Here is a 12,300-nt window from a genome sequence, read left to right as displayed (position 1 = left end):
GTTGACGGGGAGCCAGTGAAGGTCTCGCAGATGTCCGGAGATGTGGCTGGTTCGTGGGATGTCGAGGATGAGTCTGGCTGAGGCGTTCTGGATCCGCTGGAGTCTCTTCTGGAGCTTGGCGGTGGTCCCGGCGTAGAGGGCGTTGCCGTAGTCCAGTCGGCTGGTGACGAGGGCCTGGGTGACGGTCTTCCTGGTCTCGGTGGGGATCCACCAGAAGATCTTCCGTAGCATGCGTAGGATGTTGAAGCATGCCGAGGAGACGTTGTTGACTTTCCTGGTCATGGAGAGGGAGGAGTCCAGGATGAAGCCCAGGTTGCGTGCATGGTCTGTCGGTTTGGGTGCGGTGCCCAGGGCGGGAGGCCACCAGGAGTCGTCCCAGGCGGAGGGAGAGGAGCCCAGGATGAGGACCTCCGTCTTGTCCGAGTTCAGTTTCAGGCGGCTGGTCGTCATCCACTCGGCTACCTCTTTCATCCCTTCGTGCAGGTTGGCTCTGGCGGCGGCGGGGTCGTTGGTCAGGGAAAGGATCAGCTGGGTGTCGTCGGCGTAGGAGATTATGCTGAGGTTGTGTTTGCGTACGATGGCCGCGAGGGGGCTCATGTAGACGTTGAAGAGGGTGGGGCTCAGAGATGATCCTTGGGGGACGCCGCAGATGACTTCGGTGGCCTCTGACTTGTACGGTGGTAGGCGGACTCTCTGTGTTCTCCCGTCGAGGAAGGAGGTGATCCACTCCAGCGCCTTGTCCTGGATTCCGACGTTGCTGAGGCGCCGTACTAGGGTGCGGTGGCAGACCGTGTCGAATGCCGCGGAGAGGTGTAGGAGGATGAGGGCCGCTGTTTCTCCATTGTCCATCAGGGCTCGGATGTCGTCGGTGGCGGCGATGAGGGCGGTCTCGGTGCTGTGGTTGGCTCGGAAGCCGGACTGTGAGGGGTCGAGGGATCCGTTCGTCTCGAGGAAAGCGGCCATCTGCTTGTTGACGGTCTTCTCGATGACTTTGGCTGGAAACGGGAGGAGCGAGATGGGGCGGTAATTCTTGAGGTCGGTGGGGTCCGCTGTTGGTTTCTTGAGTAGGGCGCTGAGTTCGGCGTGTTTCCAGCTCTCGGGGAAGATGGTGGTGTCGAGGGATGTGTTGATGATGTCTCGCAGGTGGGGTGCGATGACAGCGTCGGCTTTGTTGAAGACGTGGTGAGGGCAGGGGTCGGTCGGTGATCCGGAGTGGATGGAGTTCATCGTGCGGATGGTGTCTTCGGTGCTGATCGGGGTCCAGGCGCGGAGGGTGGTGGTGGGGGGTGGTTGTTCGGTCATGGTGTGCGTTGGTTGGTTGTTGAAGCTGTTGTGTATGTCCGCGATCTTGTTGTGGAAGTATGAAGACAGGGAGTTGCAGAGGTCTTGCGATGGGGTGATGTCGTTGTTTCCTGCGCTGGGGTTGGAAAGCTCTTTGACGATGTTGAAGAGTTCCTTGCAGTTGTGTGCGTTGTTGTCCAACCGGTCCTTGAATGCTGTTTTCTTGGCGGCGCGGATCAGCTGGTGGTGTTTCCGGGTGGCAAGTTTGAAGGAGGTCCTGTTGTCCGGTGTCGGTTCCCTTCTCCAGACTTTCTCGAGGGCTCGGCAGTTCTTCTTGGAGCTCTTGAGTTCGTCGGTGAACCATGGGGCTTTCTTGCTGCCGGGTCTGCTGGGCGGGGTCCTCAGTGGGGCGAGTTCGTCCGCGCAGTTGCTGATCCACTTCGTGAGGTTGTCGGCGGCCTGGCTGGGGTTCGCTGAGCTGGCAGGAGGGTGCTGGCTCAGGGAGGTGGCGAGCTGGTCTGCTGTGATCTTGTTCCAGCTTCTGCGGGCGGCCTGTTGCTGGTGGTGGTGGGTCGTTGTTTTCTTGAAGGTGAAGTGGACGCAGCTGTGGTCCGTCCATTGAAGCTCTGTGGTGTGGCTGAAGTTGATGTCCTTGCTGGATGAGAAGACAGCGTCGAGTGTGTGTCCGGCGAGGTGGGTGGGGGTGGACACCAGTTGCTTGAGTCCCAGGTTGGTGAGGTTGTCGAGCAGGGTGCTGGTGTTGCGGTCGTTGTTGTTCTCCAGATGGAAGTTGAGGTCTCCCAGGAGGATGTAGTCAGCGGAGGGGAGGGCATGTGGGCTGACGAAGTCGGCGATGTCCTCGCTGAATTGTGTGCGTGGTCCAGGGGGTCGGTAGATCAGGGTGCCTCTGAGGGTGGTGTTCGGGTTGGTGTGGATCTGGAAATGCAGGTGTTCGGCGGTGGTCAGGGAGTTGTCGGTGCTGGTCGTGAGACGGATGGTGCTCCTGTGGATGATGGCGATGCCTCCTCCCATCTGGTTGGCGTTTCGGTCCTTCCGGACGATCTTGTAGCCCTCTGGGATGGCGATGGCGATGTCGGGAGCTGAAGAGGCGTTCATCCAGGTCTCCGTGAGGAAGGCAACGTCTGGAGCTGTGGTGTCGAGGAGGTTCCAGAGTTCGATGGCATGTCTGTGGATGGAGCGGGTGTTGAGCAGGATGCACTTGAGGTGGGTACTGCTGGTGTTCGGCTTGGTGGGTGCTGGTGCGAGGCAGGTCCGGATGCAGGTGAACTTGCAGGCGTGGCAGCTGAAGGGTCCGTGGGTACGTCGTGGAGAGGCTTGATGGCATTCTGGGAGTTGGCCGGTGTTGAGAGCGGTGAGGGTGGCGGCTGAGTACGTCAGGCGGGTCGGTCGGGGTCTTCGTGGGCCAGGGGTCCTGGCGCTGGTCGTGATCCGGTCGCGGACGGGCGTAGACGGGCTTACCTTTGGCGCGCCTTCGGCGCACAATCGGCGCGCCCGCTGCGCGTGACCGCTGCGCGTCCGCACGGTCGCCATTTAAGGCGAAGTGCGCGGGTGGGCGGAGCAGCTGGGAGGCGGGAGCGGGGAGGGAACAGAAGAGAAAAAGGGGCGGGGCCAATGTCGGTGGCGGGAAGCGAGAGCGGAGGGCGGCGAGGTAGGCGGCCAATCAGGAAGGAAACTGGACACGGCACAGGGGATACAAAGAAATTAACAGGCACAGCATGCCAACGGCTTGTTGTAGCTTGATCAAAAAGTCAGTTGTGTCTTTGACATGAGATCTTGTGTTCAACACGAAAGGCTGGAGATATTTATCTAGAAATTTCCCAGTATTCTCGTGAATACTCCCTCTGGTAGAAACGATTGGTCTCATGGGTGGTCTAGTGGGGTGCTTGTGCACTTTAGGCAACATGTATAACACTGGTGGTCTCGGGTTGATAGGTGTCAGATAACGCCTTGCTCTGTCATTAATGGTGCCGTTATCAAATGCCTGACTGATGATTTTCACAAGGATTGAAGCAAACTCATTGGTTGGATCGGACGGTAAAGGAGCATAGGTGTTGAGATCGGAGGTATGAATTTCAATTTGTTCCGCATAGTACGTCGCATCCATGATCACCAGGGCGCCGCCCTTGTCAGCCGTTTGGCAGACTATCGAGGAGTTGTTAGCAATTTTTTGAATGATGTTTTTTTCAGATTTAGTTAAGTTCTCACGTTTCACTTTGGATTGAAAGGGCAGTTTCGCAATGTCACATTTCACTAGATTTTCAAACCTGTCTATTATTTTGTGACTCACTGGAGCCATGAAGGTACTGTGGGGACATAGTCCTCTCAACATGTCATCATCTCGTGAAGGGGTAACAATTACATTTTGAAAATAGTGTCTCAAACGTACATTGCGTAGAAGTTTAAAGATGCTCACTTCGAGTTCCAAGGTGTTGGTTCTGGTGGTGGGAACAAAAGATTGCCCTTTTTGTAATACACGAACTTCTTCCTCATTCAACTGGGTGGATGAAATGTTAATAACCAAATTCTCGTGATCACTCATTTGCGTCGGTTGCCCCTCTTTGCTTTGACCTGTTCTTTTTCGGTCTCTGCGGGTTTTACCCCGCCTGGGTCGCTGGTTTGATCCTGATCCTGTTCTAAAAAATGAACCGCAGAGCTTGAAGTGCCAGGTTGCTGTGTTTGTTGTTCAGTAGTAGGCTTAGGGGTTTTACGTGTCGTTGTGTCACCATCAGATGACGAAGTTTCGTTCTCAGAGTAAGGATTGTAAGGGCGATTCGGGCGTCGGCGGGCGTACACTTCTGCCCAAGTGTACACCTCGCCGAGCTTATAATCAATGGTGTCCCTCTTATACTTCTGGAATTTCCGTTCCTGTGTCTCCCGAGTGTGCTTATCAAGTTGGGCATTTACGTCCTTCAACATCTTGGTTAGCTCAGCCGGATCCATAGCGTTGTCCAGCTCAGTACGTACCGCTTTGATTTCTTGTGCCAGGTCTTCCAGTGTTTTGGACAGTTCCTCCACTATAAGCAGAATCAAGTCCAACGAGCATTTGTTGAGGATCGCAAACCACCTCTCAACAAATCTCGTGTTGTTTGTGCATAGTAAGGGTTTAAGGGGGAACCGTAGGCCCCTAGGGATCCGTTGGGCGCGATGGTACCGCACGAGGGTACATGCGTGTAATTTTTGGTTAGATTCCTTCTTTAGTAAGTAGAGCAATTGTTTGATGTTACTCTCCGCGCTCCTAGAGCTGGTGGCCGCGGCAACATCCTCCTGAATCATGCCATAGATTTTATCTGCATCCCCCGCCGTGAAGGCGAAGGTGTCGGCCTTGAGTTCAGTCATGTTTGACACCAAATCGTAATTCATTTTTCAAGTTCGAGTAGCGTGCCAAATCCTCGGGACAGAAAGGTAGTGAACTCACAAAGATTGGGAAGGAGGTATTTGCACAGCTGTTGGTGATCTGAGTTACAACCAAGTAACGATGTATGGTGTGCAACAAGGGATTGATTATAAGCTCGGCGAGGTGTACACTTGGGCAGAAGTGTACGCCCGCCGACGCCCGAATCGCCCTTACAATCCTTACTCTGAGAACGAAACTTCGTCATCTGATGGTGACACAACGACACGTAAAACCCCTAAGCCTACTACTGAACAACAAACACAGCAACCTGGCACTTCAAGCTCTGCGGTTCATTTTTTAGAACAGGATCAGGATCAAACCAGTGACCCAGGCGGGGTAAAACCCGCAGAGGCCGAAAAAGAACAGGTCAAAGCAAAGAGGGGCAACCAACGCAAATGAGTGATCACGAGAATTTGGTTATTAACATTTCATCCACCCAGTTGAATGAGGAAGAAGTTTGTGTATTACAAAAAGGGCAATCCTTTGTTCCCACCACCAGAACCAACACCTTGGAACTCGAAGTGAGCATCTTTAAACTTCTACGCAATGTACGTTTGAGACACTATTTTCAAAATGTAATTGTTACCCCTTCACGAGATGATGATGACATGTTGAGAGGACTACGTCCCCACAGTACCTTCATGGCTCCAGTGAGTCACAAAATAATAGACACGTTTGAAAATCTAGTGAAATGTGACATTGCGAAACTGCCCTTTCAATCCAAGGTGAAACGTGAGAACTTAACTAAATCTGAAAAAAACATCATTCAAAAAATTGCTAACAACTCCTCGATAGTCTGCCAAACGGCTGACAAGGGCGGCGCCCTGGTGATCATGGATGCGACGTACTATGCGGAACAAATTGAAATTCATACCTCCGATCTCAACACCTATGCTCCTTTACCGTCCGATCCGACCAATGAGTTTGCTTCAATCCTTGTGAAAATCATCAGTCAGGCATTTGATAACGGCACCATTAATAACAGAGCAAGGCGTTATCTGACACCTATCAACCCGAGACCACCAGTGTTATACATGTTGCCTAAAGTGCACAAGCACCCCACTAGGCCACCCATGAGACCAATCGTTTCTACCAGAGGGAGTATTCACGAGAATACTGGGAAATTTCTAGATGAATATCTCCAGCCTTTCGTGTTGAACACAAGATCTCATGTCAAAGACACAACTGACTTTTTGATCAAGCTACAACAAGCCGTTGGCATGCTAGAAGATCAAGATTTGATACTGTGTACGGTGGACGTATGTTCACTATACACCTCGATACCTCATGACTTGGGTTTAATGGCTGTTGAACATGAACTTTCCCACTCTAATCTTGACTCCGATTTGCAGGTACTGTTGATGGAACTATTGGTCTTCACCCTGTACCATAGTTACTTCACAGTATCTGATAAATGGTTTCATCAGCTCTGCGGGACGGCCATGGGCAATTGCACAGCGCCGTCGTACGCTAATACCTTTATGAAATCTTTTGAGGAATCTCATATATTGAATCAGACTGCCTGGATCAACTGTGGGAAACTTTATTTAAGATTCATTGATGATATTTTTATGTTATGGTCTGGTACAGAACAAGCTCTCTTGGATTTTCTGAATACATGGAATCAAAACAACAATCGCATACAGTTCACCTGGAGCTTTGATAGATCAAGCATTCATTTCCTTGATGTGAAGGTTGAAAGACATGCAGGCACAGTGACCACCACCATTTTCCGAAAACCTACTGACCGTAACTCAATGTTACACTATCAAAGTTTTCATCGATTTGGGTTGAAACAGAACTTACCTCTTTCCCAGTTGATGCGCGTCAAACGCATCGTTACATCTGATGAGACTAGTCAACTTGAAATGAACAATATGGTTGAGAGGTTTAAGGCTCGTGGCTACCCGCCACAAACTCTTCAAAAGGCAGTCACCCGCTGTGGGAATATGACTCGTGATGAACTGCTACAGGTTCGTACCAGAACTGAAAACACTCGGATGGTAGTAGTATCCAAGTACACTGTATTGAGCAAACAATTCAAAAACATTATTTCTAAACACTGGACACTACTGAGTTTGGAACCTGATTTTCAAGGAGCCTTCGCACAACAACCTTTGTTTGCATACACAAGGGGAAGAAACTTGAAAGAGATGCTATGCAAACCCAAATCTGAATGTCAACCAGTGACCTACAAGGGCCTTCGTCCTTGTTATAACTGCAGTAACTGTCACAATTGTATATTGGGGAACATTGTGAACCATCCCATGAAGGGTAACCCAATTAAACTGCGTGTCAATGCCACGTGCAACTCTACGAATGTCATTTATCTACTGAAGTGTCCCTGTGGCAAGTGCTACATTGGACACACCGAACGGAAAGTCAGGACACGCTTGTTGGAACACAAGAGTAACATAAGGACTGGCAATGTAAAATCTACTGTTGCCGCACACTTTCTGGATCATAATCATACAGTTGCCCAGTTGAAATATCAGATTCTGGAACAAGTACCAGTGACACATGACAACAAAAAAACTTTACTGAAGAGGGAGAACTTTTGGATCCGGTACATGGCGACCATGCAGCCGCACGGGCTCAATGATCGCATGGAATTTTTGTGTTATCTCTGAACCATCTTGATGTGCTTATTTGTTTGTCATACTGAGTTTATTATTGTGTTGCTTTTCCTTCTGTCGGTTTCCTTCAGTTTATACCTCATCTAGCTTGTGTTGATTCTCCACTTTTCACTGTCAGTGTTTTCTGTCTTTATTTCGGTGGATGTTCATTGCAAGGGTTTTCTTTTGAGTGTTTTTATGTGTTGTTTACCACTCCAAGATGCCGCCCACAGTTGGACGCCTCACTGTCCATCTTCCATGTTTACGAGTAATGATTTAACCTGCTTCACGCATTTGTATCTTGTCCACCGGTGTTGAATGTGTGATCGCGCTGACAGCGTTCCCTGTAAGTACCTCTTGGTGGGGACTGTTTTCTATCCTGTTGGGTGTACATTTACGGTCCGTTTTTCTAGACCGCGCGCCATACAGCCTTGGGTGTACCTTCGCTCCGTTTGATTTTCACTGTAACGGGATCTTTATACGTTCTACACACGTATCTGTTCATATTGCTTGTTGGGAGTCTGGGGTCCTGGCGGTTTCTTACCGCTTTGTTGCACCATTGTCTCGAGTGGATTACACGCACAGTTACTCTTTCACGTGGATTGATTTCCTTTCGTTTTATTCTCTATACGTTTTCTTACCTGGTGCACACACTTTGGGAAGTTTGGTTCCGGTATGTAACTACACCTCGTGTTTTCTTGAATGCTGGTTTTTGATACACTTTGATATCTCAGTATTAGTGTACTTGTAGTAATTCTCATTTGACGCTTGAACTAGACCTTATGATGGTATTTCCTTTGTCTGTAGAGCTACCCCCTGAGGAAGGGCAACGTTTCAGCCCGAAATGCATTGGGATCACTGAATATCGGATTATAATTTTGTGGATGATATACATTACCAATGTCTGGATTATGATGATTTATACATGGAGCATAATGTATATTCATTAAAGATGAAGAATCATTGAACCTTGTGGATTGAACTTACATATGAAGTGTGTTTCAAATCTTTAGACCTTTGTGTCATTTTCACGCAGTGCACTGGGTAGTCTACCTCTCATCGGGGGTAGCTTTGTATTAGTCTTTGAACATACGCTGACCGGCGCAGACAGCGTTCATCCCTGGTTGCACGCCATACATCGTTACTTGGTTGTAACTCAGATCACCAACAGCTGTGCAAATACCTCCTTCCCAATCTTTGTTAGGGCAGATCACCCCTGCAATTGAAGTGCTACAAAAATCACAAATAGAAGGTGATGTTAGAGATTATCCACAATATACTGAGGACATCTCAAGTTCTAACAGCGGTTTTGCCAGTGAGGCACAGGCTCTGCGACGCAGCGGCAGTCATATTCATGCTGGAGAACAAGCAGGAGCATAGCATGCAGGATGTATCCGCAGGACACAGCATTTTGCATTATCATTTTAGCATTGCTATTAGTATTTTGGTGATGTAACCAATTTTTTTTTTGTACTTTACTAACTACTTGGTTGCCATAGTTTTAAATATAAATAAATCATATTGTACAGTGTAAATAGTGGTATACTGTTCAACACAGACTCAACAGACTTACTGTCCATCATCGGCGCAGCAGTCCTTCTTCCTGGCAGAGTATCCACAGGTTCCAGAAGTGTGCTGAAGTGATGGTGCCTGGGGCCCTTCTTCTATACACAGTTGTGCCTTTGAATTTGGGAAGTGCACTGATACCATGTTTTCCCTGCCCCAGCTCCAGACTACCTACAGGGGGTATGCAGCCCTTTCTGTGGAGTCAGGACAAATCCTATTCAGGTGTAGGTAGGGCTCATCCCTCCCACCTTGTCAGTGATGGCCATTCATTCACACCTAAGTGCACATTGTATGTCACTGTTTAGGAGTAATACACAAAACCAAACCGCCAGCTACAGGCAGTCATGTGACCAGAGACAAGCTGTAGGCACCAAATTGCTAGAGAAATAAAATTCAAACTTTCTAAAAGTGGCATTTCCAGATTTGCACTTTGAAATCTGATTTCACCATGACACTAAGCTTGAAGGTTTTTTTTTAAATTAGACTTATGGAATGTAAGAAGACAACTCCAATGTTATCCAATCCAATCCAAAAATTCTTTATTTCGGTCTTTAAGACCATAAAAGATGCATTGCATAATACATTAAAACAAGGATATTAAAAAGAGATGTGATTATAAAAACACATTACATAAAATTAATTGCCAAGTCATTCCACACATGATGAAGGATTAGAAAAGCAGTTCATAGTTAGGAAACATTTCATGACACAATTAAAAGCACAATCCCTAATTATAGGAACAAATTCATGTTTTTGGCATTTGTGCCTTAAACAGTTTTTTCCTAATCTGCCACATTGCCATAATAAATTTTGCCACTGCAAAAACTATGTGGGGCAGAGTACTAGTTCTCAATACTCTGTACGCACTTGTATGGCTCCTGAAACCCAAGTTCCTGCATAAGGGGACCAGCCAGTGTTTCCTTGGTCTGTGGTATGCAGGACAGAAAAAGAAAAGATGGGTTTCATCCTCATCATGGGAGTTACATTCTGGGCAGTTATCCTATTGGAGAGATAGGCCTTGCAGTAGTAAAAAAACAAATTTAAAGTTTTTCACTGTGTGGACATGTAAACCATAAAGTGCTTGTCCACCTTTTTAAGTACACTGCACCCTGCCCTTGAGGCTGTCTGGGACATACGTTATATGCATTAACATGGAAGGTTTGGGTATGGCAGCGGATTCATCTTGCCAGGTCAACATGGCAGTTTAAACCGCACAGGCAGGATCTGCAATGGTAGACCTGGAATGTGTTTAACGCTATTTAAGTGGGTGGTACAATCAGTGTTGCGGGCCAACTGGTAGCATATCATTTACAGGCAGTGAGCACATTTGGCATACATTACCAGGAACCTACAAATAAATTAAATATTTAGTCCCAAAGGCCTACAAAACGAAGTCAGTAAAAACTGGTGTTCTGAAGGCAAAAAGTTTCCCCTAAAGCTGAAAGTGTGTTAGGCGGAAGAACCTGGAGAGACCATCAGCAATGGCATGGTATGTCCAGGATGGTGTTCCACAATAAAGCATGTTCCATGTAGGAAGATGGACCACCTCAACAGTTTGAAAGTCTCATCCCTATCTCAATTAACCATCTGAGGAGTTTGTGGTTGATGTAACCCTTGAAGTGAGCACCAAACAGATATGATCTTGTCTTCTTCAGAGGCCACATAAACAGCTTCCCTCTCTATTGCACTGATGAAGGCTACATGTTGATCCAGGCCCTCTTAATTTAGCTGTGAGAGGACAGACCCAATGCCATGATCTAAGGTTTCTGTCCTCACAATGGAATTTTAGAAGATGTTAGGGTCCTTAAGCACGGGCGCCACACATATGCCCTCCTTCCTGGTCTTAAAAGCATTCTCTCATACCTTAGTTCAGATCATCTGATGGGGCTGCTTCTTGGAATTCAGCTCTGTTAAGAGAACAACAATAGTGAACTACCTCTTGACAAATCTCCTGTAGTAGCAAGTGAGACCCTAGAAGGATCTGACCTCTGTTTGGATCGTGAGGGGTTCCCAAGCCAGAATGGTTACAATCTTCACCTGGATGGACTTCACTTTTCCACCTCTCACTTGATGACACTGGAACACCACTGACAACTGCCTTATCTGGCACTTACTGGCCTTGATAAGCTTGGCCTCTGCAGAGCCTGTATCACTTCTTTGAGGCGGCACAGATGGTCCTCCCTGATAGGACTGAAGACAGCAATGTTGTCCAGATAGGTAGCACTGAAATTCACCATTCCAGCTAGGACCTGGTTCACCAATATCTGAAACGTGGCAGGGGCAATCTTCAACCTGAAGGGCATTACCCAGAACTGAAAGTGCCCTTCTGTGATTGAGATCACAGACCTCTTTTTGGCCCCCTTGATAAAGGCAATTTCCGGGTACCCAAATGTTAGATTTAGCTGAGGAACTTGGCAGCTCCTAGACGATTTATGAGCTCATCAACTCTAAAGATGCATCAGTCTTCTTGACTGTATTGATCCCACAGTAGTCCACATATAACCAAAGTTCAAAGGTGTAACTCCGGGAGGGTCAGGCATGGGGACCAGCTCCCTTGGGCTAGACTGAAAGGGTTCTGGGAGTCCTGAAGTCTACCAAGAAGGTGACATCAAACTTGCACTCCATCACCCCTTAAGGCCCAAACCAGACACCTTGTAGTGCTCTGGTCTCCATGAACTCCATGAGCAACATTTTTAGGCTAGGTTGAAACTTGACAAGAGTGACATTCTAGTTATAATTTCATTTCATGCTTCTTGTTGGCTTCTAGAATTTCCCATTCTTGCTTCCAAAAGCTTTTCATCTAGTTTCCCCTGTCGTTGACCACATCCTGGAGGACCTTCCAAGGAGGTAGCTCCTAATCCTAACCGTCTTTTGCCAAACTGAGAGATCCTCTCACAGGGTGCCCTTACAGTGGTTCAAAGGGGTTTAAGCCAACCCATTTCTGGGGTAGTTCCCTGTAGGAAAACTAAAGGCATGGCAGTGGGACATCCCAATTCCCTCTCATGGGATCTTACAGGATCATTATCATGCATTTTGGGTCCTGTTGGATCTTTCCACAAGCCCATTGTTTTGAGGGTGGTAATGCATGTAAACTTGTAGTTTGCTCCACACTCCTTCCACATGGCCTTCACTGACCCTGACATGAAGTTGTTACCATGTTCTGATACCACCTCCTTGGGGAAGCCCACATTGATAAAGATTCCCCATCAGTGCCCGGACTACCGCAGGGACAGTCACTGTTCTCAGAGGGGTAGCCTCTGAGTACCGGGTGGATTTGTCTACCAAGACCTGGTTGAACCTGTTGCCAATGGCTGTCTTGGGGTCCAGAGGCCCAAATATGTTGATATCCACCCTTTTGAAGGGGGTGCTATTGACAGGAAATGGTTGCAGGAGAGCCCTGTTCTTCTTTCCAGATCTGCCACT

Source organism: Lissotriton vulgaris, chromosome 7 (assembly GCF_964263255.1).
Source record: "Lissotriton vulgaris chromosome 7, aLisVul1.2, whole genome shotgun sequence".
NCBI lineage: Eukaryota > Metazoa > Chordata > Amphibia > Caudata > Salamandridae > Lissotriton > Lissotriton vulgaris.
This window is presented reverse-complemented; position numbering follows the sequence as displayed.